The sequence below is a fragment of the Xenopus laevis genome, chromosome 6S (assembly GCF_017654675.1).
Source record: "Xenopus laevis strain J_2021 chromosome 6S, Xenopus_laevis_v10.1, whole genome shotgun sequence".
In the NCBI taxonomy this organism is placed as follows: domain Eukaryota; kingdom Metazoa; phylum Chordata; class Amphibia; order Anura; family Pipidae; genus Xenopus; species Xenopus laevis.
In genome coordinates this window covers 89,489,472-89,507,232 of record NC_054382.1, presented here as the reverse complement: position 1 = coordinate 89,507,232, position 17,761 = coordinate 89,489,472, and the positions used below count along the sequence as shown (strand labels likewise).

Sequence of the window (17,761 nt, the reverse complement as noted above, 5' to 3'; positions counted from 1 at the left end):
CATTCATTCATGACAGGGAATACAATATCATTTGCATATTTAGAAAGTAAAAAACATCAGTGGGATCTACGGACTATCATGCTTGAAGCTGTAATCTACTGTTGCTTCATTTATATGCTCCCCTGCTGTGCATCAAACAAGCCTTTCCCAGGCAGGGTTCTCTGAAATTCTAGGAATCAGAAACGAGCAGTTTGTCCAGTTGACGTCACTGTTGCACTTTAGGGAACTCCAGCCAGTGAGATATCTCATTACTTAATTCTTCTTTTAGACATTCATTACCCATCCGGCAGTATCAGACTGCATAATAATGAGAGGCTTTTTCCTGTTCTGGCATTTGCCAAGCATTCCTAATAGAGCAAGGTGAAAACACCCACACACTTTTATGGCTGCTTTGATAAGAAACTTGGATAAGATCATACACACAGAGGGGGCAGAGAGGCACACTTTCACTTTTCGTGTGCATGAGATGAAACAACAGGCACAGGATTGGATTCAGTGTAGATCTTGTCCCGATAAATCTTATAGATAATCTTATATTATGTTTATAAAGGAAGGTAATAAAAAACACTTTTAAATGAAAAGGGGCATTATACACCTATATACACTTTTTCAATGTGAGCAAAATAAATAGCACCTTTAAAGCATTAATGGAGCATTGCTAACCCCTGTAATTAATGACTGTTTTGGCTTACAGATAAGTAATGCAGGTGCATTGGTCATCTAATCTACCTTGCAAGACCCAGGATTTTTAAAGCATAGAAAGCTTCAGTTTCCCTGTTTGCAAAAACTATTGGACAGCTTATTACAGATGTAACAGATAGGGTTGCCACCTTTTCTGGAAAAAAATACTGGCCTTCCTATATATTTAACTTTTTTCCCTATTAATAACATTGGAATCAAGCATAATTTTTACCGGCCAGGCCTGTAAAATACCGGCCAGGTGGCAACCCTAGTAACAGAGACAGACTGAAAAATTGATTGCGAACCCAGAATACACATCTCAGTTACACAATCAGCACTGCATGGAAGATCCTATCTATTCTTCACGCACACCATGTTCTCTGGGTTTTTTTCCTCTTTCCATTAACCTCCAATGTCCCTTTCATGTAGAAGGACACTAGTAGAGTGCCATTGGACATTAAGGAGAACTCTTTTTCTTAATAACTTTCCCCCCTATACAGTATCTCTGTCATTTCCAGCATACTTGAGCTTCTCCCAAGCTGGTTCACTACAGTTAGTTCACACTAACCTAAACACTCCAGTTCCCTAAGGGCTCTTACAGACTAGCGTTTTTAGCTGCGCTTCCCTGCTTTCCGGTTTCATGCGTTCAGCCGCAGGGGAGCGCAGGAGTAGACACACTGAATTCTTTTCAATGTGGCTGTTGTCACACAGATGCATGTAAGCACCGAACGCAGGTTGGGATGCAGCATGTTGCATTTTTCCTGCGTTCGGCGCTTACATGCGTCTGTGTGAGTACAGTCCCATTGAAAATAATTCAGTGCATCTACTCCTACATCCTGCTCCCCTACGGCTGAACGCATGAAACCGGAATCCAGGGGAGTGCAGCTAAAAACTTTCGTCTGTAAGAGCTCTAACTGGTGTTAGAGTCCTGCGCAGGTCCATTTTATGGAACCCACTACTCGACCCACAAGTACCCTACCTGCGACCCGCTGACCATCAAGAATCAAGAAGTGCTGTCATTGTAAACCGGAAGTGACATCATCGGAAGTAGGCGTGAACAAAAAAAGGAGTAAAAATCGATATTGAGAAGACCCGTGGCCCGACCCACAGAACCACCGACCTGCGTCTATACCCACACCCAGAACTTCTACCCACAACACGCTGCAGGACTCTAACTGGTGTCTCTTCCCTTAAATATTCCTCATTAGGACAACAGCCTTTCCTTACTGGCAGGTAACTCCTAGAGCAAGCTGATAACAGAACTCCTAAATCACTTGCTAGCCCTAACAAGGTATAGCCTCCCACCTGGTCTGGCTCTGCAGACATCACTTTGTTACTGGATGGTCTTAGGCCAATGAGGACGTGTCTAGCTCCTGCACTTCTAATATATAGGGTCCTGAAGGGAAATTCCCATGCAGGCCAACCTGAATGGTTAGTTGAATATTATTCAACTATTTACATATGAAACCATCTATATCTTATTACTATCAATGTACAAACAGCACTACCAAGACAGAAGCAAGTATTATCCTTCGAAAAACCAATATGTGTCATAAAGCATGTGAATTGTGGGAACGTTGCAGTCTTTTGCTCCCTGCTTTCTCTGCACTGACCGTGGAATAACAACAGAGTGTGCTAGAGATCTGCGACTGGAGAATCGACAAGCACTGGCCATTCACCCTGAGCTCAGATGCATTGAGAATTATCCATTGAACTAAGTCAGCTGTATCTGAGATGTCAGTGTTGTTACCGTGCTAGTCTTAATAAATGAGACGAGGCTGGAAAGCCTTATTTTGTATATGCAGTTTGGTGATTTTGTTTTGCAGTCAATTTGTCATGCCAGAACAAAGCCCTAGTGATTTTTTTTTCATATAAATCTGGATAAGAGTTTACACCAATTTTAGGTTGGTGTAATTTTTTTGAAGTTTTGGATTTAATAGTGTCAGATTTCGAAAAATGCCATTAAACTGCCAACATTGTTTACTCCAACTTTTTAATAAAAAAAAACCCATTTATTTCACTAAAGTCACATTCTGAAATGACAGTTTAACTCTGGAGAACACAAAACATCCATTTTCATTAAACAGAATAAGGCATTTGTGAATCTGACATCCTTTTACTTCGATGTTGACTCCAATACTATCACTTACTCCGGTTTGCTACACTTTTGTGAATTTCCCTTTAGTTAGTCTGTTGACTTGCAGCATTGTCCAGGGGTTAAAGCTAGCAGTACAGAGAATATAAATTGTCAGAGAAATTTTGCTTTCATTAGCAAGAATGTTTGAAAATAACTTTTAAACAGCTTTAGAATTATAGTATTATATTGTAAGAAATATTTCTATAATTTTTATTAACTTTCAAAATTTTAAACAGGATGAACATCAAGTGCAAATGTCCATTTAGGAAAGCAGAAATAGAGGAGAGAGAGAAGCCTCGGTTCCATGTTGTAAGGTTGGTGGAGACAAGGTAAAGAAGAGCAAAAAGGAATAGAAGAAAGATATTTCTTTATGAAATCAACATTGAAACCTCTACAGTATTTTGCATTTTTCGTTTGGCAAATAGGAAAAATAAATATTGATTATCCCAAAACTGCCATCAATACATTTCAATTATAATTTATTGTGTGTGATTCTTTATGTTTTGCTCTTAAAGGAGAAGGAAAGATACTAAGGCAGTTTATTGCCAATAGATTAACCAAAATAGTGCAGGCTAGAATGCTATATTTATTCTGTAGAATGCTTTACCAACCATGAGAAGACACCTCTAGAACCTCTCTCTCTTTTTTTAGCATAGCAGCTGACACATTAGCTTGGTGTGACATCACTTCCTGCCTGAATCTCTCCATGCTCACTCAGATTACAGCAGGGAGGGGAAGAGAGAGGAGGGAAAAGGGAGGGGGAAAGGGAGAGAGGAGCAAACTGAGCATGCTCAAGCCCTAGCCCTTGTCAGGCAACCAGTCTCTTTATTTGCAGAGGAAATCTCCTCCACGAAATAATGGCACCTAGACTTATGAGATAAAGAAATCAGATAAGATTGACGTACGACACAAGTTGTAGATAAGCATTCTAAAAACAGTCGTCCAGTGTTGGTCCTTTTATACCCCTGTAAGAGGGTCTCCAAAGGCTTCAGTTCTGACCTATCAGAGGTTAAAGTCATTGTTTCTTTTAGTCCATGTTCTGTGACGAATGCTCTAGGCCATCTGGTCTCAGATGATAATCTTGTCTGGAACATTTTGAGGGACTTGAGACATATGTAATGACGATAATGATGACAATATCTCAGCAAGTACATCACAAGCCAAACAGCTCTTCTCCAAAACCTAAGTGTACAATCCGTATGATGTAAACAACTAGGCCTTCATTATTCTGTTAAATATAATTCAAACTATATACTTATATTTAATTATCCTTATTTTTATACACAGGACCGCCATCAGAAATCACAGGGCCCCATACGACAAAATTTCCTGGGCCCCCTGGGCTGGGCCCACCGCAAGCCCCACTTACAGGTCCGCCCTTCCCACCCACAGGTCCGCCCCCCACACCACACAGTAAAAAAACAAAAAAAATATTGGTGGCTAGGGTTCCCACATGTTAATAAAAAATAAAAAGATATTGGTAGTCAGGGCCCCCCATAAAAAAACATTTGTGGCCAGGGCCCCCCATTAAAAAATATCGGTGGCTAGGACCCCACATGAGAAAAAAAATTGGTGGCCAGGGCCCCCCCACATTATAAGAAAATTGGTGGCCAGGGCCCATTAAACGTCCATGCCTTCCCGAAGTCAGCAGCTCTCAGAAAGATGGGGGCCCGGCTAATCAAGTAAGTGTGGCGTGGCCGTGCCCCCCTTACCCTCGGGGGCCCCTACAACTCTCCCCCCTGGCCCCCCCCTGATGGCTGCCCTGCTTATACACATGATAAATTAATATGGCATAACTTAGCCTCACACCCTGGAGGTTTAAGCTGAAAACTGGAAGTCGGATATACACGTCCATGTAAACAAAATAGAAGGATAAAAATGCAGTGTTTCTTTTGACAGAGGACTCAGAGTAGCATTACTTTGAGGGTTTACTGGTGTATTTATATAGACCTTTCTGATAAAGCTTACTTAGTTGTAACCTTTCCTTCTCCTTTAAGCAATAAAACGTAACTGGTTGCTGTACTTTGAATAGCAAATGTCTGCATTCAGACAATTATCCCAAATACATTCTGCCCTATATATTTGCATATTTATTTGTATTGCAAAATGTATCCTAACAAGATTTTTTTTTTAAGCTCTTTTAAACCATGTGGAGATATGGCTTTGAATGAGACTATCCTATATCATAGTATATGATCCTGCCATTCGTTGTGACTTGAAGAACTCCCTGCAACTCTTGCTCACAGTCTTAAAACAACACAGGTATTTGCAAAGAATGTCTTATGTTTTAATATACTGCATTTTGGGCAGAGGTTTTACCTGCACAATCGACCATAAGGGTAAAACAATGTACCCCTTCAAACCGTGTAATCCCAAAGATATTAGGCATACACACTCTGTTCATTAATAAGCAGCCCACATAAACACATGCTGTGTATGTGGTTAAATTCCCCTACTAGATAATGAGTCACTATACCTATATGATCATGTTGAGGCTGTTGTGGAGGAATGGTTATACAGAGAGATGATAAAAATGAGAATTTACATTGCAGCCAAATAATGCAGAGAGATTTGTGGCTGAGAATGGTGGTTTTGGAAAACTTTTTTGATGTACTCTGTTAAAAGTTGCGGTAAAGTGTTCCGAAGAGAAAGACCTCCACCTTAGTGTGGCCTTACAGAATGGTAGGTAGATGGGAAAGCCCCACCTTAAATTATATTGTACCTCTTATATGAGGAAACTACGGTAAAGTTTAAATGCCTAGTGTAGCCATACCTGTGTGACCCCGTTGTGTCCCTTAGGGACAACAGTTTGTGTCTACTCTAGAGGTTTAATTTGTATGGGTAATGCTTTATCCCTTATCCTCTGTCCTTTCCAAGTGTGTTAAATAAAGACTGGGATTGGGACTGTGAGAGAAGTGGAATATGGGTGGCCTGGTTCCTCTAAAGGGTAGTTTTTTAACTGTTGCACTTCTGAAATGTCCTTTTCCCCCCCCACACTTTTCCATTGTGCCTAGGGGGTTCTCTGGGGAGACTACCTGAGGCGTGATGTCTTTTGCACTGTTTGAAATGTTTAACCTATTTTCATATTGAGTGTCTATCTCTTTAAATATGTGTGTAGTTGTATGTGTGGAGTTGTATGTGTGTGTAGGGGTTCGGAGGGTTCGGCGTTCAACTTTGCACGCCAGCGTCCGATTTGGGCGGCTCGGCGTCCATTATGGCTCGCCGGCGTTCAATTTGGCCTGCCACGTTAGTTGTTCTTCACTTCAGGACTGTCCGCAGCCCAGTTCTGGCCCGCGGCCTGGCAGTTGGGGACCCCTGCTTTAGGAGACTCATAGTAGCTGTGTAGCTGTAGTAACTGTGCCACTGAGTAGTAAATGTAATGGTGCTCTGCATGTGAGCAGCTGGATTTGGGGATATGGCCAAGAAGGGTTTTACACATTAAAACACAGCTTTCCAAATTATGGGCTACCCCTCCAGGGCAGGGGCCACAATCAGAGTATGTTTAGCCAGCTAAAAGGGCAGTAAAGATGATATTTGGGCTAGTGTTTGTTGTTGTCACTGTTATAAATATTGCTTAAAAAATCTTGAGTCCAGCCGAAAGGCCCCCTAAGATGCATTTAAGAGAAAGACAATTAATCAAGGTTACCTTGGTACTACAACAGAATAAAGAAAATGGCAATGGTTCATTGTAAGAAATTAGTGATGTAAGTTAGTAGGCCCCACAGCAACATGATTTTAACCCCAAGACTTTAAGAAAATTAAATTTTGTATTGTTGTGAATTCTAATCTGCATCTGTATTCAGGACTTGCTGGTATTGGTACCACGGCACGTGACTAGGCCATGCTGCCATTCATGTGCTGGATATGCATTTAGAATAATGAGAGCAAATGGTTCGAGTTCTGCTATTCTAAAACTGCACACCAGATTTCTGTTTTATATTTCTCTACCGCAGGGGAATTCTGCATTTTCAGGCAGCTGCAGTTCCATGGTGATGGAGCAAAGGCAACAGGACAGTAGCCCATGGCAACCTGTTAGTATCATAAATGCTACCCAAGGGCACACATCACAGCAGGGAAAGCACCTATGTGCCCTGGTGCAGGTGGCATCAGCCCATGCAAGGACATTTGATAGTGTTTCCAACCTTGTTAGGAATTAAACATATTGTTTAGTGTTACATTCCTGTGTCACTCTCCTGAATGGGCTTATCTAATTATCTTACTGGTCCAGTCTATGTCTGGCCCTTTCCTTAATTTATGTACTTTGTGCTAATAATCATTTCCTTATTAACCATATTACAATTAATGATAGATGTCTACACATGGGAGTAAGTGCTTAGTCCCAGACTTGCCAGGTATTTCCATCACTCCCCAGGAGCTGTCAGTGTAGCCTTTAGATTTGAGTGTTAGAGCTGTGCGGGAGTTTTCTCTCTCTCTGCGCTCACACCCCCTCCACAACTTGTCTTCTCTCTCTCTGGCTGTCAGAGTGAGCTCCAGACTGGCTGCAGACAGAGGGGTGGAGGAGAGAGAGGGGAAGGTTGCCAGTCCCAGGCAAGGAGCCTGTGCGCACACACTGCAGGGGGAGGTAAGGCCCTTTCATCTGCTTTGCATAAGGGAAAACCCAGCAGCACAGGCTCAGCTCAAGGGGCAGCAGAGAGAGGGAGGGGGGATGACTTTCATAAGAGGGAGAGGTTGAAGGGATGCTAATTTAATCAAGGAGGCGGGGTAGCCCCACTAGCAGGCTCAGTAATACCAGAGTGACCTCCCGTGGGGCAGTAGCACTAGACTGAAGGCACTGGTACAATTGTGTGGGTCTTTCAGTCTGTTCTGGCAGCCACCCAGGTTGCTACACCCACAGTCTTTCTGCCTGCAATGTCCCCAGTTCATTGAGTAGCGGATGTTCTACTGTGATCTTATTCCTTACTGTGCACTCCAAGAGGCTCAACCCACATCTTCTCTCTCCATTATTCAGGGGAATGTTAGTTTAGAGACTTAAACATCAACTCAGTATTTTATTTCCTGCAGACTCCTGCTGGGAGGCATTCCTTACTCATCATAGCAAGCAGGGGTCTCCAGCCTGCAGCTCTCGCACCCTTGTTTAACTATAAGTCTCAGAAACCTAAAGGGCAAGGCTGTTTGATGCTGTCAGCACTTTGTCATTAAATAACTTGGTTGTGTTTTTCAAAGACAAATATTGTAGTTGTTGTGTAATTAAAAAGTTCTATATGCTTCATTTCATTTGGACTATTTACACCTTTATAAGGTTTCATTTTCTTGTAATTACTGCATACAACACCCAATTTCAGCCCTGTCTTTGGAACACAACTTGAAGGTTTTTAACTCAGCACAGGAGGCCCATGAACTATAATGGGAGGAGAAATCTTTAACACTGATGAAAGAATCATTACCCTTAAGGGCTCTTACACACGGCCGTTCCGACCTGCGCTCCCCTGCGTTCCGTTTTTTGGCGTTCAGCCGAAGGGGAGCGCAGGAATAGACGCAAGTCATTATTTGAAATGGGGCTGTACTCACTCAGGCGCGTGTAGGCGCCGAACGCAGGAAAAATGCAGCATGTTGCGTCTGAACCTGCGTTCGGCGCCTACACGCGCCTGAGTGAGTACAGCCCCATTTCAAATAATGACTTGCGTCTATTCCTGCGCTCCCCTGCGGCTGAACGCCAAAAAACGGAACGCAGGGGAGCGCAGGTCGGAACGGCCGTGTGTAAGAGCCATAATCCTCCTATTTTTGCCTCACTGATCCACCTATACTACTGATGCAATCAGCAGCATAGTTTGCACATGGGGCTAGTCAGTGGACCAGTTTTTAGCATATGCAGCCAATAAGTATAATAGGTGGGACAATCAGAAGTACAAATCTGCTAGTTTTCAGTATAGGTGGGCTTGTCAGTAGCAAATTAGCATGTGTAGTCAATAAATGGCTCAGGTGGACCAATCTATAACACAGTTGAGCTAATAATTATAAAAGTAACATATCTGGACTCATCTGTAGTATAGGCAGCCAATAGGACAGATGGCACAGAAGTGCAGGTTGGCCAGTTAGTAGCCCTTGTGAGCTAGTACTTGGGTAGCTCTGTCTGTTTTATCACTTAAAAACCTGGTATATCATCATTACGTTTGTGAGACCTCTGGCTCCATAATATGATGCAGTGAATTACATAGGCTGTTAATCAATCTCATTGGTTCCTGTGCTAGTGAAGCTTACAGTCTAACATGCCTATAAAACACACTGTGGTCATTTTTATCAGACTAATGGAAATAGTGCACCCCTAAGGACCCATCCACACAGCACTTGTGCCCACAGGATTTGTGTAGCCTTCATATACCACTTTGAGCTGAATATAGCACAAGGTGCAAATCTTGAGCACAATAGGGTCCTTCTGGAATATCCTGCTTTGCATTTTTGTATGATGTACAATCGAGGGAGTAACCAAGGGATCACTTATATGCTGCCCAAGACTGGCACTCATAAATACAGTATTATGTTCAATGGGGTGGTGCAATCGTCACATAGGCCATGGTGAAAAGTACAAACAACATGGCTGTTTGCATCCATTTTTTTGCCTATTGCCTTGCACATAGAAAATGACGGAGGCTTAGAAAATGAAGGATGACTTACAGGATTCCCCAGGCATAGTAGAGCACCATGCGTTTTCTTGGAGAGCTGGGATCTGAGCTCAGGACCCACAGGAAACATAAACAATATCTTCACTAAAAACTTTAGAAATCATAGACTTTAATGGGCATCGGCGACATTTTGCCTGCGGCGAATTTTAAACGAAACGGGTCAAATTCGCCCAAGCCTAAAAATGAGGCTTAGAAAATGAAGGATGACTTACAGGATTCCCCAGACATAGTAGAGCACCATGCGTTTTCTTGGAGAGCTGGGATCTGAGCTCAGGACCTACAGGAAACATGAATAATATCTTCACTAAAAACTTTAGAAATCATCCCAGAATGAGATCCAACACAGCCAGTCCAAAGCAACCAGGCCTGCTGCAATTGTTTAAATAGCCTAAATGGTTCCACTCTCTGTATCATTTGGCGCTGCTCCACTATAGTTAATACATTGAGTGTTACAAATGATTGAAACTTGCAGTCCTCGGGCAGTTTTGTTGTTTAATTCCCTCTGTGTTTGCGTTTGATGGAAATATGTAATGGCAGTAACTGAATAAAAATGGTTCCATCACGTTCTACCCAGCAAGAAAATATTGTCTTTGTACTTTGATGGCACTATGCATCACCACAGGGCCCCTCACTGTTGCCTTTAGAACCAAACTGTAAACTCACAGCAGGTGCCTTTGAAGGGGATTCCCAAGACCACATTTTAAATCTTTCTGAAATATCAAAACACTTAAAATTCTGACTAGAAGTCTAGAATATCTAAAGAGGAATTGTGCCTTGCTTATGATAAAGGTTTTATATTTCTTTTATTTTACCCTTAAAAAGACAGTATGGGATAATAGCAAATAGCATTACCTTTCTGCAGCTTTGCTTTTATGTAAATGACAACATTACAACATCCCTAGTAGAAGTAGGATGGTTCTATTAGTTGTTTGTGGGCATGTGGGTGATAAGTGGGAGAATAATTAGTAGTGTGGCATACCTCCAAAAATTTCGGAAATAGAAAAAAATATACCAGGTCCATTTAAAAAAATTTGGCAGGTTTTGGAAAGTTTGAACACATTTCTGAAGGTGTTAGGGTCAGGTTTTATGTGTTATTACAGTTTTGCTAATGACAGTGAATTGCCCTTTAAGCTGCAAGTCACAGTTTTCCAGAGAGACCTGCTTATCTTAAATTGTTTCAATTGTATCTTTGCTTATCTTATTGTTATAAATGTATCGAAGTGCACCTGTCACGTATTCTGGGCTTTCAGCCAAAAGCCAATTAAGTTTTAGAAACTTTGTGTTTCTTTCTGGCTGTTCAGTGCAGGAGATCAAAGAGAAATTTGGGACATTTCAGTAACAAAACAGGGACTGCGGGCAGAGCTGTCAAAATCGGGTCTTTCCTGTGAAAAATGGGACAGTTGAGCGGTATGGTGTAGAAGTAGCCGTGTTGCAGCTCCAACCCACATATTAAGATTAAGATTCATATTACATATTGCATTAAGATTCATATTACATGGCACTCCAGAAGCCAGTACATTCAGAATTGGAATGTAATCATCAGCCCTGTAGCATCAGTTATTATAACAGACAAATCCCTAAACTTAGCTTCTCAACATCAGCACAGAGCACAATGAGCATTTCAGATGGCGAGCTTCTATAGACAACTTTAGAGGCCCATATTTTTATTATTATAAGACTACAGCGACTTTCTTCATACAATAAGGGGCCTATGTATCAAGCTCTGTAAAAAAAAAACTGCAACCAAATACACACAAGCATTGCTGTGTAAAAAAAGGCGTACTATCAAGCTTGTTAATTAGTTCTCCTATAAGTAGCTCTCTATTTGTAAGCTGTATGCACAGAAACATGTTTTTTTTCATCTTATCAAGAACTGTGTGCTCATATTGTTAGGGTACGTCCAAGCCAACAGTAAATGATGTTTGTAATTTTTGTGTGCCCTCAACAGTTTTTTGTCTACGTTGTCATAATATGTTGTATTGTGTCATAACTTGTGAGAATGCATGTGAGTACACAGCTTAGTGGGAACATTGTTTCCCTAAAATTGTGCATGGTAGCTAGGTAAGCTTAGTACACAAGATGGGGTATGCACAGCTAGTATTCTTCAATATATCTTGCTAGGACAAGAACTTAAAGGAACTACCTCAAATCAGTTCTCTTTGTGGAGTAAATGGCCTAGTTTTAGTGATATTAAGATGCATAGACAGCTGTTATTGAGCTCATATGCATATTATATTTGTTTATAGGGTTTGTTTGCCTGCACTTTATGTGAACAACAGGGTCTCTCCTACTACAGGTATGGGATGATTATCTGGAACCCCATTATTCAGAAAGCTCTGAATTACGGGAAGACCATCTCCCATAGCCTGCATTCTAATAATTAAAACATTTTGAAATTATTTCCTTTTTTTCTGTTATAATAGGTTGTTTGTTTATTCATACGTTTTTTTTTTTTTTAATGTCCCGTATGTATGCCTTTTATCACACAATTTTACATATTTACACTCAGCACAAACAACATATTTCATATACTTTTAATGGTTAGCCTACAGTTCAATCAATACAGGCGCTAAGAATGTATTTTTCTAGTTATAGAATTACTGTTAACTCTTAAAGGTTTTGTTCACCTTCCAAACACTTTTTTTCAGTTCAGTTGTTTTCAGATTGTTCCCCAGAATAAAGAAATTACTTTCCATTGTTTATTTTTTACTGTTTTTCCAAAATCTAAATTTAAAGTTGAATGTTCCTATCTGGTGTTTGAGTCTGGCAGCTCAGTAATTCAGGTGCAGACTCTAAACTGTTACAATTTTCCAATATTTAATTTCTCAGCAGCATCTCTGGAGTATTAGCAACTATTGTATCAGTTCTAACAGCTGCCTGTAATGAAACCCAGAGATTCTGCTCAGCAGGGACAAAGATAAAAAATGTATCAACTAAATGTATAAATTTAGAACAGTTTACAGGGTCGACGACCCCCCACCAGAGCTGCTTTAGAAGCTGAAAAAAGACACTTTATACTTCAATATTAGAAAAATGGTGACACATAGAAAATAGAAAGTAATTGGAAAAAGTCATTATTTCTGGTGATCGATCTGAAACCAACTAGTTGTTTGAAGGTGAACCACCCCTTTTTAAGATTATTTATGGAAAATGATTGAGGGGTGGTTGTCTTCATATTTAAGCATAATAATTCTGAGTAAGGAATAAGCACAAAGACTCAAGGCTACTGTGCAATGCTTATCAACAGAGGAGAATGAAAACCTTTTCATCAAGAGAATGGACTGAAGTGGTCCAATTTCTTCAGCCCAGAAAGCAGTTATAAGGCATCTGGTTTATACAACCTAACAGTGCTTTGTTTAAAGAGTGTAAATAAAAGGACTTGAAGCAGGGACCACACACAGAGACTGATTAGATGTATTGTGTTAAGAGGCAGATCTCCATTTATGTTATAGTTATTGGTCAGTGGCATTAAAATAAAAAGACACAAACCTTTGTGCTGGGTAACTATACAAGAAACAATACATGGCTTTCCTTAGTAGTGAAAGTGCATGTAAGTTAGTGCCCTGAGTGGTGCCATTATGTACTTCTGAATGCCTGGTACTTATTGAAGAAAAGTACACCAGCTTCATGTGAGGCCTACAGCACCTTAGAATCAATGAAGTTCTGGTGGTACTTCAATTAGCTTAAAGAGGCACTTTACTATATGTGAGATGTTGGTACTATAATACATTTTCTGGTAAATGAACTACATACTTCCTTAAACTGAGTTTTATGGGTCTTAGCTAGAGGTCCATGTTGCAGTTTTGGTATTTCTCATTGATCCTAAATTCCTGTGACCCCAGATATTCCCATGGGGAATTCCAACATTTGCTGTCACCATTTCAGTATACAGGGGATAGTTGGTTAAGCTACAATTATTCCAATTATATGAAAAAGCTTCTGTTTAAAGGCCCATTAGCTGCCAGTGCCAGGTTGCATTCACAACTCCTTCAGTGTCAGTGTGACCTAACTCAACAGTAAGTGACTGCTTGGGGTTTAAGACTCGATCCAGTCTAATGCAAAAATGTATTTTGTTTCCATCAACTGCTTAACTTTAGTATCCTAATTACATTGATGTATTCTACTTTAATGGGCTGCTGCCTGAGAGTCATTGGCACCTCTTTCTTGGGTGGCACAACACCTAGCACTGAGATGGATCTAGAGACTTTACAAATCTTTTATTTTCTCCCCTTGGATTAATTTAAACACATTTTTTTCTGTTTAAATTAGAAATATAAAGCAATTAAAAAAAAGTCTTTAAATTCTGGTATACAATCTTAAACAACCTTAAAAAAAATGTTTGGAAGGGGAACAACCTTTTGTTTTCAATCTCAACTCAACCCCTTCACTTTAAACTACAAATAACAGCAGCAAATGGAACATAGTAAGGTAATGGTAAGCACTAGACTGCAGAAATGTTGCACATAAATTTGTCTGTGTGTTATTTGATCAGTTTTATGCTATACTGTACAAATGGGCCAACTATGTGACTTATGTGCTGCTATATTAATGTATTCTGTCAAGTGTAAATCTTTGTTCTACATTATGGAAACCCACCTGGTGTTGGCAGGAATTCTTGGTCTTTTGTGTGCAAAACTTTTGTATCTAAATCTACAGTTTGCCCCTTATTGGAAAAATAAGCCTTTATGTAATGTACTTTAAAATGTTGGAAAATGTATTTTTATTCAGTTGTTTGAATAGCCCATTAAAAACACTGCTTCATTTGTATTTTTGCCCAGCATTACGTGCCATTCAAGGTACACGTTGTGAAAAGGATATTATAATATATATTGGTCCAAAGGACCAGAGCTGCCCTTTCATTTGTGTGACCTGAAGTATGTGTGAGCCTTCTTGTGCTTCATGTCTGATTTTACTGCAACCAATGTGTCCATTACATATTGAGAAGGGCCTTCATGTGACCACTGTTCTCTAGCAGTTTATATTCAGGCTTTAGTGGCAGAGAGTTAGTAGGTCTCTGCCCCAAAGTGATTTTGTTCATGAAAGCTGGTAATGGTTTGGAGAAGTCCTCAGAATCAGGTTAGGTTGGATCAGAATTTTTACTTTACAGCTATTTCAAAGCAGTTCCAGACTTCATATGGGAAAAAATAAAAGTTTACAGCCTCCTTTTCTTTAAATTAACGTGTGGAATAATATGAGAAAAGTGTGTGAATGAACAGCCTGCGCCATATCACAAAAGTTATTAATTAGACTGGACTAATAGAGAGTTGAAAAATGTTGACCTAGGAGTTGAGAAGCCCTACACAACTCTATGGGAAGAAGTCATATAGGCTGAAGCTCATTTACAGTTAATAGGTAAGACTATGGTACTCCCGGTTTTTCAACATTTCATTCTTTGTATTGTATCCCAAGCAAAATGATTGGATGCGCTCTGCCTTTTGCTGATGCTGGTGTTGGCAAATGGGCATCATGCAGAAACACTATCTGCTTTCATTTCATTTATATCCCTAATGGTTATGTGACTTATGTTGGCTAATAAAACTTTATGAAGTTGTTTTGTATAATTTTAGTGCTTTTATGATGCCTGGATGAGCATGACCAATGGATAAAGATTGGTTAATCAATTAGACATGGTGGAAAATGTAATTTGCTGATGTAATGTATCTGCCAGTGCATGGTGTATTGGCATATACCAAAGTGAAGAGCTCCATTTTGGTTTTGACTGTTTCAGTTTGGGATAATGGCCTGAACAAATGGAACAATGAAAATGTATGAGCCAATTAATCTTTGAATTGAATACAGGTTTGGCCATGGATGGCCTCTTTAAGTCTGACTGTGTGTACCAATTGCACCACACGTGCCCCCCAAAAGACCCGTTCTGTACGTGTAGTAATTTCTGTAGTTAATAATTCAATTATACTAATTTCATTAATAATATGTACACTATGTAGTATATATTTTGTGTTAGAACAAACCATAATTATCATGGCTATTATGAAGTGGAGCATTTGCAGAGTAAAATTAAAGAGGATGATGTCGGGAAAGTTTTTACAAAACAAATAGAGAAAACAAATACTGAATGTACTGAAGCACCTAATTGTTTCTTAAAGGAGAAGGGAAGCTTAAAACTAAGTAAGCCTTATCAGAAAGGTCCACCTAAATATAACAGTACACCCTCAAAGTAATGCTACTCTGAGACCCCGGTCAAAAGAAACACAGCATTTCTTTCCTTCTATTGTGTACACATGGGCTTCTGTATCAGACTTCCTGCCTTCAGCTTAAACCTCCTTGCCCCGGGTGTGAGCATGCTCAGTTTGATTCTCTCCTCCCCCACTCCCCTCTTCCCTTCTCTGCTGTAATCTGAGCACAGAGCTATAAGTGAGCAGGGAGAAACTAATGCAGGAAGTCATGTCACACCAAGCTAATACTGCAGCTGCTATCCTAAACAAACTGAGAGCTTCTAGAGCTTTTTACTCAGGTATGGTAAAACATTCTACAGAATAAATATAGCATTCTAGCTTGCACTATTGCAGCTAATCTATTGGCAATAAAATGCCTCTGTAGCTTTCCTTCTCCTTTAATGTTCTTCTCTCTGTGACAGTGTGTACTCTATTATGTAAGAGGGGTGTGCATCTTCTTTTTTTTTTTGTTTTAACCAGAGCTGACAGTGACCAAGTAGCTCATTAGTTTAGTGTAATTGATGTGCAAACAGAACCCGAGTCATTGTTTTTCAAACTTGTCTCCAAATGATTAGAAATAAATGATTTTCTGTTAATTAAGGCTTCATATGTACTGGTGTGTGTTTTTTTAATCTGGTTTGTTCTAGTGTAATCACTGTAACTTGAATGGGCAGTAGAAGGTAACTGCAGCATGGATGTACCACTTGAGTCTTCCCTGTCAGGCACAGTCCAATCCAACATGTATCCTTTTAGCATGTGTTGTCAACTCTTTAATCTTGGGTGAACATACCAGACGTTAGCCATTGGTAAGAATGTTGATCGATACATGGACTAATGGGTCATCTCAAGGATTTGCATTCCTCCATGTCAATGGCACATCTGTACAGGTGTGGGATCCGTTATCCAGAAAACTCCAAATTACAGGAAAGCCATCTCCCATAGACTCCATTGTAATCAAATAATTACAGTTTTTTCTATGTAATAATAACACAGTACTGTGTTTGATCTCAACAAGGATATAACTAATCCTTATTAGAGTCAAAACAATCCGATTTGAGTTTATTTACTGTTTAAATAATTTTTTAGCAGACTTAAGGTGTGGAGATGCAAATTATAGAAAAAACTCTTACCTGGAAAACCCCAGGTCCCAAGCATTCTGGATAACAGGTCCCATTTAATCAACAGAAAGTTCTGGAATCATTTCTTGGAATTGATTTAACTCATTTCTTTAGCTCTTTGGTTCTTGCTTTTGTAGCTGACAACTGTAATATGAGTTGCACAAGCATTTTATATTTCACTTTCCATCTCTTGTGGCTTTCTTAGCCTGCACAAAGCTCACATGGCAACAGTTCCATTTTTCTGCTTTACAAATAATTTTTCTAATTTCCGTGACCGAGAGAGAAAAACCCTACGGGGCCAAGACATATTGTAATTGCAGCAAGAGTGAATTTATCAACATCTAAGCTAGTTATGTATGTTGCTGATATCATATTATTTTAAATATTTTACCTGTTTATGATGGGAAGGATATATATATATATATATATATATATATATATATATATATATATATATATATATATATATATATAATATCAAAACAGGGGGGTTGTGGGAGCACTCTAAAGGCTTTAAAGTATATATAAGTATAATAAATGCTATTGCATATGTACCCAAAACAGGGGTTATTTTGTTACAAAGTTATGATCATAAAATTGATAAGCCACCATACCACGTCAAGGTAAACCCCGAATGGCGGTCCCTAACTTGTTTTATATTTTATGTGCATTTTAGCATTACCTGTAATCAATGTCCGTTGAACGCTGTTTTTTCACTAAGGGCTAAATCCTCCCCAGCCAGCAATCAGGCTTTTAAAGGAGAGATATTCCCAAAACAAACGCCCAATTTTAAAAGCATAGGATCACCACTAGTTTAAAGGGGGGGTATGGGGTGCTACAACCACTGAAGCTATGCCACAGCTCCTGGCTAAATATACAATATCAAAACAGGGGGGTTGTGGGAGCACTCTAAAGGCTTTAAAGTATATATAAGTATAATAAATGCTATTGCATATGTACCCAAAACAGGGGTTATTTTGTTACAAAGTTATGATCATAAAATTGATA

At 39.7% G+C, this 17,761-nt stretch overlaps 1 protein-coding gene across 3 annotated transcripts in view; it reads left to right on the top strand.

Moving 5' to 3' along the window:
• Positions 1–7,239: 7,239 nt before the first annotated feature.
• ldlrad4.S (low density lipoprotein receptor class A domain containing 4 S homeolog) overlaps positions 7,240–17,761 on the top strand; it is a 281,004-nt gene continuing 270,482 nt past the window's right edge. Inside the window, exon 1 of one of the 3 annotated variants that reach the window (XM_041567786.1) lies at positions 7,240–7,400. The gene's annotated coding sequence lies outside the window, so the exon portion shown is untranslated. The remainder of the gene's footprint in view (positions 7,401–17,761) is intronic. The other 2 variants (XM_041567785.1, XM_041567787.1) reach the window with 2 other exon arrangements.